Source organism: Melitaea cinxia, chromosome 5, assembly GCF_905220565.1.
Source record: "Melitaea cinxia chromosome 5, ilMelCinx1.1, whole genome shotgun sequence".
In the NCBI taxonomy this organism is placed as follows: domain Eukaryota; kingdom Metazoa; phylum Arthropoda; class Insecta; order Lepidoptera; family Nymphalidae; genus Melitaea; species Melitaea cinxia.
The window spans coordinates 14,952,388-14,965,524 of record NC_059398.1 but is presented as its reverse complement, the minus strand read 5'-3'; the positions used below and the strand labels follow the sequence as shown (position 1 = coordinate 14,965,524).

Sequence of the window (13,137 nt, the reverse complement as noted above, 5' to 3'; positions counted from 1 at the left end):
TTAGCATGCAAATAAGATAAGATTCATAATTTTTCTTTTTGAAACTAGTTAACTATCGATTGCCTTATTAAGGAGAACTATTAAAATCCCAATATATGAACGTTAGACGTACTGAATATGTACACCTCAATGCAACTTATGGAGTAGTTTATTAACAATAAATCAAATGCCATAACTCAATGCATTAATATCGGATGGTTATCAGAATAATTATTCAAACTTTATGTATAGAGTTTGTTTATGTTTTCAGCCTGTAATATCCCACTGCTGGGCATAGGCCTCTTTCCCCATGTCGGAGAAGAATCATAGCTTAATCCACCACGCTGCTCCAATACGGGTTGGTGGATATATTCTCTACTATGAGTACCGATCGCTATCAGGTGTACATGATAACAACCGGGACCGACAGCTTAACGTGCTCCCCGAGGCACGTTGGGGAGACCCACAAGGACTTACAACCAGGCCGGAAATAAATATTTGTATAAACACAAATATCCACTCCGAGCGAGAATCGAACCCGTGACTGTCGGTGCTTTAGACGCCGCCGACACGGCACACGCACCATTACACCAGAGTGATAATAATGTTTGATTGTTATAAAATGTTTTTCGTAATATGTTGACAAACAGACTAAAAAAATGGTCACTTTAATTCGGTACCTAATTTGCGATGATTTGAAATGATTAAATTATTTTTCTTATTCGACTTTCATTCATTCTTTAACTGGAAGGAACTGTAAATCGTAGTAATAACTTACTATCAACAAATTAAAAACTAACTTTTATCACACAAAATAACACCATTGCGATGGTACATAATAAAAGACTTTCACTAGCGATAGCATTGCTATTTGGATTTCTATGCTTGTTTTATTTTCCTACATTTTCAAAGATATGTTTATGTATACATGTTTTTTTAAAATGTAAGTCACTGCAATTATTAATATGCACGCTTCTATACAAACTTGCTTTTCGACTAGCCGTTATATCCGAAGAATGAGTTCTAATCACAATAAACAGGATCACCTCACTAAAATAATTTAATTCGAGACAAATTCATTCAAAGAAATAAGCAAATTCTTTAGCATCGATACGATAAGTTATATCATATATATTAGTACGCTAAGGTTAAGATGTTTGCCTCCTTTTTAGAAAAAACCTTACAATTACTACACATAAATTATATATCATTTGATAGATAATTGCTTGCTCTACCGGCAGCAACAAGTAAAAAATATTATTATTGCTTTTGTTTTTGTAAATTAATTAATTATTAAAATTACATATATGACGACTTTAATTTTGAAACAACGTCAACGTGTTTTTTTTAAATTATTTAGTGTGAATTGTTCGCACGGCTATTGCTAGTTTTTCTTTACATTTAAACGTATGTGTGTGGTGTTAACAATTGAAGTTTGCCACATGGAAGACATGCACTACTAAGACTACATACGGCGTGTATACAAATTGATTAGGCGCAGGGTGATGGCGTGCCTTACGCGTGAATGTCACGTGATTAAACTCACTAAAGTGATAACAGTTTGTCCAATTTATCTTTATTTGCGAAAATTGTGTATAAAAATTGTATTTCGTATGATGTAAATGGTTGAACTTTATTTTAATTTTTTATAAGTAAAATATAAATATTTAAATGCTATTAATAGATATTGAAAGTAAAAATATACTTGAGAAACCTCACAACTAACTGTGAGTTTATCTGCCAGAATGATTTTTGTATGGCTTAATTAAACAGATTATTATAAAAATCGTTTAAGTAAAAATTACCTTCATAATATTTAAAAAATGTATAATATCTTTAATAAATCATAAGTATATTAGATTCGTTTAAGCTCAAAAAGCTATAGCAGCCCTGACCTAACCGCAACATGTCCCTCTTATTTAGCGAAGCTCCTAACGCGCGAACAAGCACGACCGTATTTACTTATCTCTAAAAATAGGCTGAAGTTCTATAGCAAGCGGTGGAACTCTGGGCGTCCATTAACGTGTTTATCGGCTGGTAAATTCGATTGCACCATTATCCCGTCGCTTACATTTCGCATGCAGAAATAATAAACGTGTTTGCCGAGGGTAACGCTCTGGAGGCCCTGTGACCGGGTCTATGGCGGGACCTTGCTCGGAGCACTGAAACTGGTCCCCTAGCTCCTCCATCGACCTAGCTACTCTGTTGCTCACATAATAGAGACCCTATTCCCGTAAAGAAACAACACATTTAGCCCACTACTATCAAGACTGGTTCCGAGGCGAGCGCTGCGAGCTCCTTTACGTAATTCGAGAGACTATTATGGGCATATAAAGTCATTGTCGCTATAAAAATGCCTTTTTTTCTCTTTCGTCAGCGAAAATTGTTCTGCAATTTGTAAGACTGGGGTCGATATCGATAAATGGTCATAAACAAAAGAGCATTCCATGGCGGCCTCGTCGCTCCGAATACGGCGCTATAAAATGATAACCAATGACGTGATGAATTTATTTATTTAATGAAAGGAAATGAATCAGGAAACGTAAATTTTGCTAACATCTCTTTTATTAGATAATATCTCTTTTTCATTATAAAATAAATCAGAGTCTATTTTTACTTTGACGCAGTCTTCCGTTTTGTAACTTTCTATTTATAACATAGCCAAATTAAAATTTACACAAAGTTAAAAATAATTAACACCCACACACAAATATATGGTAAGTCAAGGTTGAATTCGAGATTGTTTATATATTTGGTGTAATTATCAAACTTTAACAAGTCTTCAACAAAACGGAAATATTCGTGTTATTTTAACAAAGAGAAATACTTCCGTTGTTCTTGTGTTATTTTGCTATAGTTACAAGCTGTATTAATAAATCGCGAATACAAATTTTGATATTATCCTGAGTCCAAACTCGTAATATGGACTCAAATCATACCTAATTCTATTCAAATTTACTAAATGGTTCGTTTGACGCGCGGTCAACTTACAGACAAACGGTCAGACAGGCAAACGATCAATAAATTATCGCAATATTTTCAGTATACAGAATTAGTTCTTTTATAAAAAGTAAGATTAAAATACTGACAAACTGATTGTCGACACAAAAGTTAAAAAGTTTATGTTCCTGTCACGCTCATGATATGTTAATACTAAGACAATGATGGACAAACGACAGTTCCTACTCGGGAAACAATGCGTATTGACAGCTGAGGTTGAGTATCAGATATGTGTTTGATTCTTTGTTCTGCCATTTACGAAACGTGTAACGTGTTGAAATATTTTGATATGCTTAATAAGAAAATTGAAAAAATAAATAAAAATAAGAGATAAAAACTTACATTTATATACACCTGTACTGAAAAACATTGTTGTATTCATTCTGATATAAAGTATAACTGCCAGAAAAATAAATGATTTTGTAAATTGGTCTTTTCATAATATTTTGTTACTTTATTTACGAAATTTTGTTTTAATTGAATAAACTGTTCAAATAAAAAACGTGTTAACACTTGACGATTATTAAGATATACTCGAATTACATTAAAGCGTAACAATTTTATCTTTTGTCTTCCAAAAATTACTAATAATTAATTTATTAGAAGTTCAATTTTATAATTTCATATAATAAGTAACTGACCCAGCAAACGTTGTTTTGCCGTATATATTATTAACCCCCTTAATCCTTCCCCCTCCCCCTGTAACTTAGTGGTATGAAAAATAGATATTGGCTGATTCACAGACCCACCCGATACACACAAAATTTCATTAAAATCGGTCCAGCCGTTTGGGAAGAGTATGATATATAACATTGTGACATGAGAATTTTATATATAAGATAAAACCTATGATTAATTTTAACTGGACAATGTATATATTATACTATCTTATTAACGTAATACGTAATAATTTTTTTACGATAATAAAAACACGCAAACCGTAACTTTACATTTGTTTGTATCGTTACATAATAAAATCAAGGTTAAGTAAAGCACATATTCGTACCAAATAAAGTTCGCCATACATATCGAACACTGTACAGATCCAGGTGTCCCTTTGTGTGTTTATCAGATACTAGCTTAAAGTCAACGGATGGAACGAGGCGTTGAATATTTATACCGATACGGGTCCACGTATGCGGGTGTAGGAACGTGGATTTGTAGATATTATCATATTTATGTTAATTTTGAAATTTATTGCTTGTTATTTGTGTTTTTTTGTGATTGCAAGATTTTAATCACTATTTTATAATTTATTACTTTACATAAGTAGCTTAATGAGAGGTTAGTGCAATGGTAATAATAACTGGCTGTTGTCATCGTTCGATTTCCATTCATGGCAATTGATTGTGTTCGGCTATATAAGACGTGTGTCGTATTCGAGGTCTACACAGTTGTGTGTTTCCAAAATCCTGAAAATAGATTTCATCCTACCAGCATTTGATTATTTTGTTATATACAAGTTACTACGGACATTTACTTACTACGGACATAACAGTGACAGCCCCATTAAAAACTACAACAAAAAGCACATTTTACACTGTGTTAAAATTCAAAGAATCTCGATGCTAAGTTTAATGAAGCTATTTCCCCTAAATAGCCCACTTAGCTGTTACACCAAGTTACACAACGACATAGTTGGCGCGGCTGCGCGATTATCACGGCCTACTTGTCGCACGTGTGTCGTAAGCCTTAGCTGTACGTGCACATGTGTAACATGCTACATTATAAAACATTAAACGCTATTCTTATATGCATAAAACACAATGTGCAATAAACTCTACATTTGCATGTGTAGCTGATTGACTTTAAAGGTCTAGTCAAATGTAAAGTCGGATATTTAGTTGGATTATAAACCTTATATTCTAAGTCGCAAGATTGAAGTGGGCTGTTTGAAATATCAAGCGATCTTATGCGGCTTCATTCTGTGCCTGCAATGTGTTTCAAACATCTTCCAGGAATAGGTAAGTATTGTTTCAAGAAAACATAACCACATGGCAGTTTTTGATATTTTAGTTAATTATTCAATAAAATTAATTGATTACAATGTTTTTCGGTCTTATATTATTAGTAAATAACTTGAATTTTAATACGCATGTAGGTTCATAAAATTAATAAAGGATGTCCAAGTATATTTATCCTGCCCTTGTCCAAGTAAATATACTTTAATGTTGATAGTAACATCAGATGTTACAAGAATAACAAATAATAAATATATGACGATTTAAAAAAAAAGTGAACATAGCAGTAAAAAAAACGGTGTAATAAAACTTTAAAAGTAACTTGGAATATTTCATCTTTCATCATTTCACCATTCATCATCAGTTTTAAATCTATTGAATTACGGGGACTACTAAAGAATCTTTTCAAGGAACATTTCAAGATTAACCGCTACCGTTAGGAACCGTAATTAATCTCAAGTAAAATGGCTACCGTAGACTCATTTCAAATTACTTAACATTTCACTCTTAAGGGCCAACGGCCTCCCGCTTTCATTGAATATCCCGCAAAAGCGCCTTAATAACAAATCTAAAGTATATTCATAAAACCTCAAAAGAATTTCCATAAAATGCGAACTCATTGCTAATAACGTTTACAAAGACTTCAATTAACGCCTAAACGCCTTTTTAAAGCGAATAACCCTCGGGTCAACAGCCTTAAAATCTCATCACATTGTTTAAATGTTTGGTAGCATCTTTAATTTTTTATTCTTTTTTGCATAGTGTATAAGTATTTTTACTTTACTTAATTGTTTTTAATAACAAAGTAATTGAAATATTTATACGAACCGGTTGCACTTGTCTTATAAATAATTTCACAGTTACCAATAGATATTTTATTATTTTAAATTCATTGTTATTCATTATTATAGTTTCTCTTTGTACAGTGAAAGCTACCGACATTGTACCTTACATTTTAATGAGTTTAATTTATTTACGTATTATGTATTACTCCTGGGAATCATTCTATAGATCATTAATATCGTAATATTCTGTGATTTGCTTATGAATTCTAATAAAATATTATTTGCTCGCTGTAATTTTAGTTTCGTCCACTTTCAGCGAAAAATTTTTTTTTGGTTAAAACTTAACGAAACTTCGGTATCAGATTCAATGTTAGACTTTGGCACCTTGTTTGTGTTATATATTTGTTTTTAAATAATAATGATGTTAAATTTTATATAATTACATACGTAGATGATTGTTAAAATTAAAGCAATTATGAAGTAATCATTTAAGTAGCTCAACAAGTAAACAAAAGTATAAAAACTGCGTCGACTAAAATTACTACGCTTAAAAACTATTTGGTTACGTTTTATAGTATGATAACATTATGCTAACAATTTTCAAATTCAATGTTTATTTTTGCCTAAAAATCTTATGTAGGTCGGACACTAAAGGAAAAAATATATATAATTATAATGAATTAGTGGCCAAACGCAAGCCTATCTTGATATAAAAAAATAGGTTTTCCTTGGAATTAATTAGAATTATTAGTCGCGATTACAAAAAAAAAATCAATTAAAGTAATATATACGTAACAATAATAAAACACACAAATAATAAAACAATTTTATTACATTATCCAATAAGAATCCGCTTTCCTGTTTTTCGCGAATTCCTCCGGAATGTTAAATACTTTACGAAGAAATCGTACAAAGTTCAAACAGTAATCTTCTGATATAAATTTCTAAAACGTATTATTAGACAGATATATAAATATTAAAATACACAATTTATTACACTTTACTTCAATAGCTTACATTAACTTTTGTATAATTATATTAATTTAAAGAAACTATTTAGCATGACTCAATGATACGTGCATTTTACCATGCGTCTTACAGTGCTTTGTCATTTATTCGATTAAAGAAAATGAAATGAATTTATAAGAACAAAAATTGATGAAATCTTTTTCTCGTTTCATGGTTTTCGAATCGACTATTATTATTTTATCTTTCAATAAAATTCTTTTCCGCAACACCCATATCTAGTAGTATTAAAATTATTATCCGCGCATCTTAAACCGACCAATAAAAACCTTGGAGCTGCTACTTTTGGAAGATAAATATTTATGAATGTATATTTATGAATAAAACAACAATATAGTCACAAAATATGAAGTTCCATCGTTATATTTTTTTATGTAATGAACCATAAGAAAACCTATATTATTGTGAAAAAGGAAAATTCGTTACATTGCTATTATACAATGTTATTTATATATACAAACAACTTCTGCCAAACCAAAAACGTTTATTTTTTCGGTAACGATCGTAAAAAATAGACCTTTTTAATACATTTGTATTCTTTTATCAACTAAATAAACAATTAGGTTATTTAATGTCAAATGTTACACTAAACTGGTGTTTTTATTTATTATATGTTTTTATTTAGTGTAAGTGTAACACAAAATAGCTACTAGTACACATAAAAAAATACTAAATAGTGCTATATTCGGATTTCTCACACGTCCAACACGCACAAATGGTAGAAATATCTAGCAAGTTATAAAGAGGACAGATAAACGCGGCAGACATCGGAAGTTTTCTTTTTTGTGATATAAAACAGCTGTCTTTTTAAGTACATCGCCAGTTGTAAATCATACCGCTGTGTACATAAGTTTGTCGTCTGCGTGTTGGTGAATGTATTTTATCATTCAGACGTTGTATATGATTTCTAGAATTAAATGTAGAGTCCTTTGAAAAGAATCCTTCTTCAAGGAAATTTAATAATAAAAAGTGTGTGCCAACATGAGATTTACGATGACTGGTAATTAATTATACTAACTAATTATTAAAAAATACAAATTACATAGTTTTGTGCAAAGATTCAAGTGTTCGGCACCTAGTCGTTTATCTTAGACGATCAACAAATTGAATACACATTGAATAGAAACAAAAAACAATCGAGCAGGGGTCTTAACCTGTCGATATTCACTATGAAAGGTTGGGAAGGCACGTAGCCTTGCAGGCAAGCTGCTGAGGTCACATGTCTATTCTCAGTGCATAATGGGCGAGAGATGACAGCTGATAGGGACCTGTCAAGTCTAGGAGGCTGATGGTGTCATGCAACGATACATTATGTGCTTAGGGAAAAGGAGTAATGAAAAATATACATTTATTTTCGCTTATTGCAGTTTGCAGTTTTGCTTTGCTTTAGAATCAACAAAAAAATAAATGAGAGTAGCTATGTATTAGTTGAGGCATATGATAAAGATATTTTTAAACTGAACAGAATCTAGTATAAGAGGCAAAATATGTTGATAAAATATCCCAAAAATTTAATTTATTACTTTAACTACAGCAGAACAAACTATTATCTGCACGGCATAATCTTGAAACAGTCTACAGTTGGAACACGGTGATTCACCGCATACCGCGTTCGAAACTTTTCTTTCGATACGATAACATTTTTTGTGAACAATCCGTTCCCGGGAACGTCAACAATGCGTCAAAATGCCGACCATTGCCGAACATAGCGTTGCCTTGCGCGGGCGCAATTCTTTTATTAATTATCGTGGCCAATTGAGTGGAGGATGTGACGCCATGCCGGCGACGAACGCGCGTGACCCACCTGCAAATCGAGCCTGAAGCACGCAATCGCTATTCATCCTTGAATGCTCTAACTTGAAATAATATTATTATTTGTGGACGCGTGCCATCAATGGCCGAACCTATTTAGTCCTTAGCACACAATACTGTGATGTTGGCTTATGATCATCATTATTTGAATCCTGCTTGAATTGTGTACTAAACACCTGTAAGAATACACAATTAAAATACCGTGTTTTATGAAGGCTGTATTTTTAAGCGCTTACAAAAAAATATTTCATTGTCAAATATCCACAACTCCAAATTAACTACTGACATCGAATTTTCTCGTCACAATGTGTTTTTCTCCGGTAACACTGTTTCATTAACAAAAATTTTGTGAAGTTTAAAAATATAAATTAAATGGTAACCTTTACCTTGATCGACGAACCATCATTTTTAGACAAGATTTGAGTTACGACAATGAGCTGTCACTTGCAAGACATTTCAAAAAGCCATCACATTGAATCGCTTTTGCGACCTCGTATAAGAATTGTTCGTTTATTATTTTCGTTTTTAATCTGGTTTTCTAAGACAATACATACTTTAAAAATACTCCTTGCCTGTCTGATTATTTTTTCATTTCAAAAGGGCTGATGAAACCGCTACATTTAACATTTCCAAAATGTATTCAAAGAAATTCATATATTATTAAGATAATTTAGCCAGTAAATGCTATATTCATCACTATAAACGATGATATTAGTACCTGCCTACTTAAGCGCCCTGAGTACAAATTAGTGGATATATCACTTTCACATTGTGGAGAAAATTAATCTTATAATACAAATAACACACTGCACATCGTGGAAGCTGTTTTTATTAGTTAATAATAATTTGCATCGAGTTTAAATTTACATACGAAATAATAAAAGATGTTCATGGAAATTTCCATGAACTAATGAATCATCGCGTGTATTTAAACGAAGACATGCAATTTGACATATAAATTAAAATCTATGCTGATAAACAGACCCTTGTAGCCTTAATTCTCAAATTAAAATATTTGTGATTTATTAGAACAAAAATAATTTTATTGTATTTTTATGTATATTCATTTATCTAGACTGTGGTTAAAAAGGTGTATATAAGGTAATGTAAATATAGGGTAATATAAATATTATATATATAATAAAATATTATATTTATAATAAAATTTTTACAATAACTTCAGAAGTGTTTGTGTGTGTGTTGTGTTGTGTGTATGAACAATCCATGAAATTTTTATAGCTGAGTAAGTATAGCATAGATTTTAAAAAAGCTCACTTAAAACTTTAATGGGATATATTATTTGTTTATTAAATCAAAAAACGAAAAGGGTAAGTTACAAAGTATCAGCATTAGAAATAGATGATTTGTATATAGATTGTAGATTGAAAAAAAAAAAACACAGGCTCAATAATAAAATTCATACAAATAAACAACAAGGCTAGTGGTTCGCGTTCGAGTTGTACGTGGATTACGACACGGGCGCCTAGGAGAATTTTAAATCTTTCACAACGCAACGTTCATCATAAACAAAACGACTTTACGCAACCGTCTGGATAATTTTATATTTCATGTAATATTATTGAAAAATAGCGAAATTTTTAAATTCTTTATAACTTTTACTTACAATTTGTCAATAAGTACTTACTACAGGAATGTAATTTTATCAGGAGTATAATTTTTTTTTCTTTTAATAACTTTCCAGCCATACTAATAAATGATTTTTAAAACACACAGATTAACTATGCAACAAAACTGTTATTTATTTATTTATTTATTCTTAGAACAACTTGTAAAACACACTAATACAGATTTTACAAAAATGTTTACAATAATTTATTGAGTGTTGTTTTATGTACAAGTTTCCACGGTGTGGTTAAGGACAGTTCCATCTAAGTAGTAATTATTTCTTTTAAATTTATGTAAATGTAAAAAACAAAAACTTAAAAACTCCTAATAACAAATTCTTATATTTACTAAAGAGTTTGGCTCTAATCCTTAATCCTTAATAAGATAAAGAATTTCGTTCTTTTCATAGTGTTATTTCTAGAATTTAGGAATTTTGTAATTTTATTAGCTTTTAGTTCATAGCGAAATATACGTAATTTTTTATTGGTTTCGAAAACATCATAGATTACATTGATTTATAGAAAACGCTATTGGTGCTGTACTCTTATATTTCGTTTCGCATCGTAAATGCCAAACAGTTAGAAAACTTGGCTAGGACTGCAAGGACAGCGAATTGAAACAGTTTTGTAAGAGAAAGAACTCGATAAATTTGTTTATTAATTTGTTTTTTAAAACTTCTTTTCCACAGATCTCGAATATTTTTGATTGTTTTGACATTCTTGCATATTTGACATGTTTGTGTCTTCTGAAATAAAACTTCCCTACTGACCAGTGTGAAACGTTAAAAACACTTCAACAAACTTTACTATTAACCAATCATCTGTTCTTATATGTCACCAAATGCCATTGAAATGAATTAGAAGAGTACATTTATGTAATTAGACAATGACTATGTCCCATGATGTCTCCAAAGATCTATTGAGACATAAGAGAGTCCAGTCACGTAGCGGTAGCGGTCGCCGCGATAACACTCGTTTCCGACATCTTACCAATTACTTATTCTATTTTACATTTTAAAACAATCCATCTATCTGTCGGCTGCGCGCTTCTGGGAACGGATGCCGGCAATCCTGCCTTTCGCGTGGTCACCGTCTCACGCTAATCTCTTCGTGTGTCACATGTGCAAGCGAATATACTCTTAATACGATTTACACAAGAGTGTGTGAATGGTGAGAAGATCATGTAAGGGATAGTATAATTTTTCACGGAATCTCACGACCACGTACTGTCACCTTAATTATTATGAAGTTCAAGATTGTCGTTGTTGTTAATTTTTACTTAAGCGGTAGGCTCTGTCCACAGACACAAATGTTTATTACAAAAGAGATTTCTTTTTGTAGTATGTCTAGGATGTATGACATATCTGATATTATTGGTATCAAGAGGTGTTACGATATTTAAAGAATCTCTTATTGAGCGAGAAATTTCATGTCTACGTATATTCATCTTCAACTACATATAATATTCCAGTTAACCGTAAAGTATAATTAAAATTTAAATCAAGTTTTAATATACGCCAATAAATTTTAATTATAAAAATATAATATTGATCTTGTTAAAAGCATAATAGGAAATAAAGAACACTTCAATAACAAACAATAGCACTCCCCCGATGCGAGCTGAACAAAAGCAAGTGACTACAAATTGCAATTACTGTATCGAACCATCTGCGAATACAAATGATATATGTCCCTTTTGACCGCTTACAATTGTTTTATGCAATGCGCACTGGAACACTTAATTAGATCGAAACAAGAGTGCAGCTTCATTGAACGCAAATATTGTAAAGCTACGTTTCGACGACTGAGCGATAAGTAGCAAAACAAATATTCCAATACATCAATGTGTATGAAACAAATAGGCCTATATCCAGTTCGTTAGCTGAAACTCGCGCCAGTGTAAACGCAGCGCAACGCTACAGCGACGACATGGCCGTCGCATCACTTGCGCGCGTTGGCAGACCGAGTGTCTGGCTTCGGCGAAATGCGTATGTGCTTATTATACACGTGTCGTTGACTCTTTAAGGAAATAGATGTTACAGATCTATAACTCCTTGACGAATGACTCTAACGGAAACTCTGACATCTCACGTATTATAAAAACGTTTGGTATCTTTTCAAAAAATTGTCATCGTGAGTTTTTCCTGGTTTAAAAATAATGTAAATGAAAAATGGTGTAAAATACATATTCGAACTTTTTTAAGAACATGTTCGTCGAATAAATTTCAAAATATTTCTTAAGTACCAATAATACGAGTATATTAGATATGGAAGCCATTAATTGAATCAAACCTTTTTAGTCAGTGAGACAATAATAAGGAAAACTAAAGGTGTGTGTGATTTCAAGCACGTTTCACTTCCTATCGAATTGACAAACAAAAGTTTAGTATTAAAGTATTGGATACCACTATTTAATATTGGGCGAAGTAAACTGAAATGTCAAAAGTGTTCTGAAGCTTGAAATTAAATAATCTAAATACGAGATAGAGGTTTATAGTTATATTGTTGTCCGTCTGCTTATCCCGTGATCGGCTGTCCATCACATACGCACGTTGCAATGCACGTCCATCCGCTGCCGGGGTGAATGACCTCGTTGCACATACTGCCAATTACCATACACATAGAACTGCTAGAAATTACTCACGTGCCAACTTGCTTATTGAAATTTTGATACATAGCAATTTTATGTATCCGTGAATGAGAATTTTATTGACGCTAATTAGACGTTACTTCAGAACGCCAGTTGTCGATATTTATATAACAATTGCTCCAACCGACCCGTTATTACCTACGTCATAATGATATAGTTGTTTTATACATAAGACTTACAAAGCGGTTGTTGTGATGATGTTGTAATAAAAAACACTTAATATTTAGTCATGAATACATACTGATGCCGTAATTTTGTATGTATGTGTGCGTTGATCGCATTTATCACGATAGACATCG

General features: G+C 31.8%; 1 protein-coding gene and 1 long non-coding RNA gene across 2 annotated transcripts in view; both read left to right on the top strand.

Annotated features, from left to right (window-relative positions):
- Nucleotides 1-13,137, top strand: part of LOC123653872 (rho GTPase-activating protein 23) — a 73,676-nt gene that overhangs the window by 43,651 nt on the left and 16,888 nt on the right. The gene's annotated exons all lie outside the window — the stretch shown is intronic.
- On the top strand, nt 5,894-13,007 carry LOC123653690. The gene is made up of 3 exons (XR_006743141.1): nt 5,894-6,299; nt 9,750-9,754; nt 12,996-13,007. It is a non-coding gene; the product is annotated as an uncharacterized LOC123653690 (long non-coding RNA).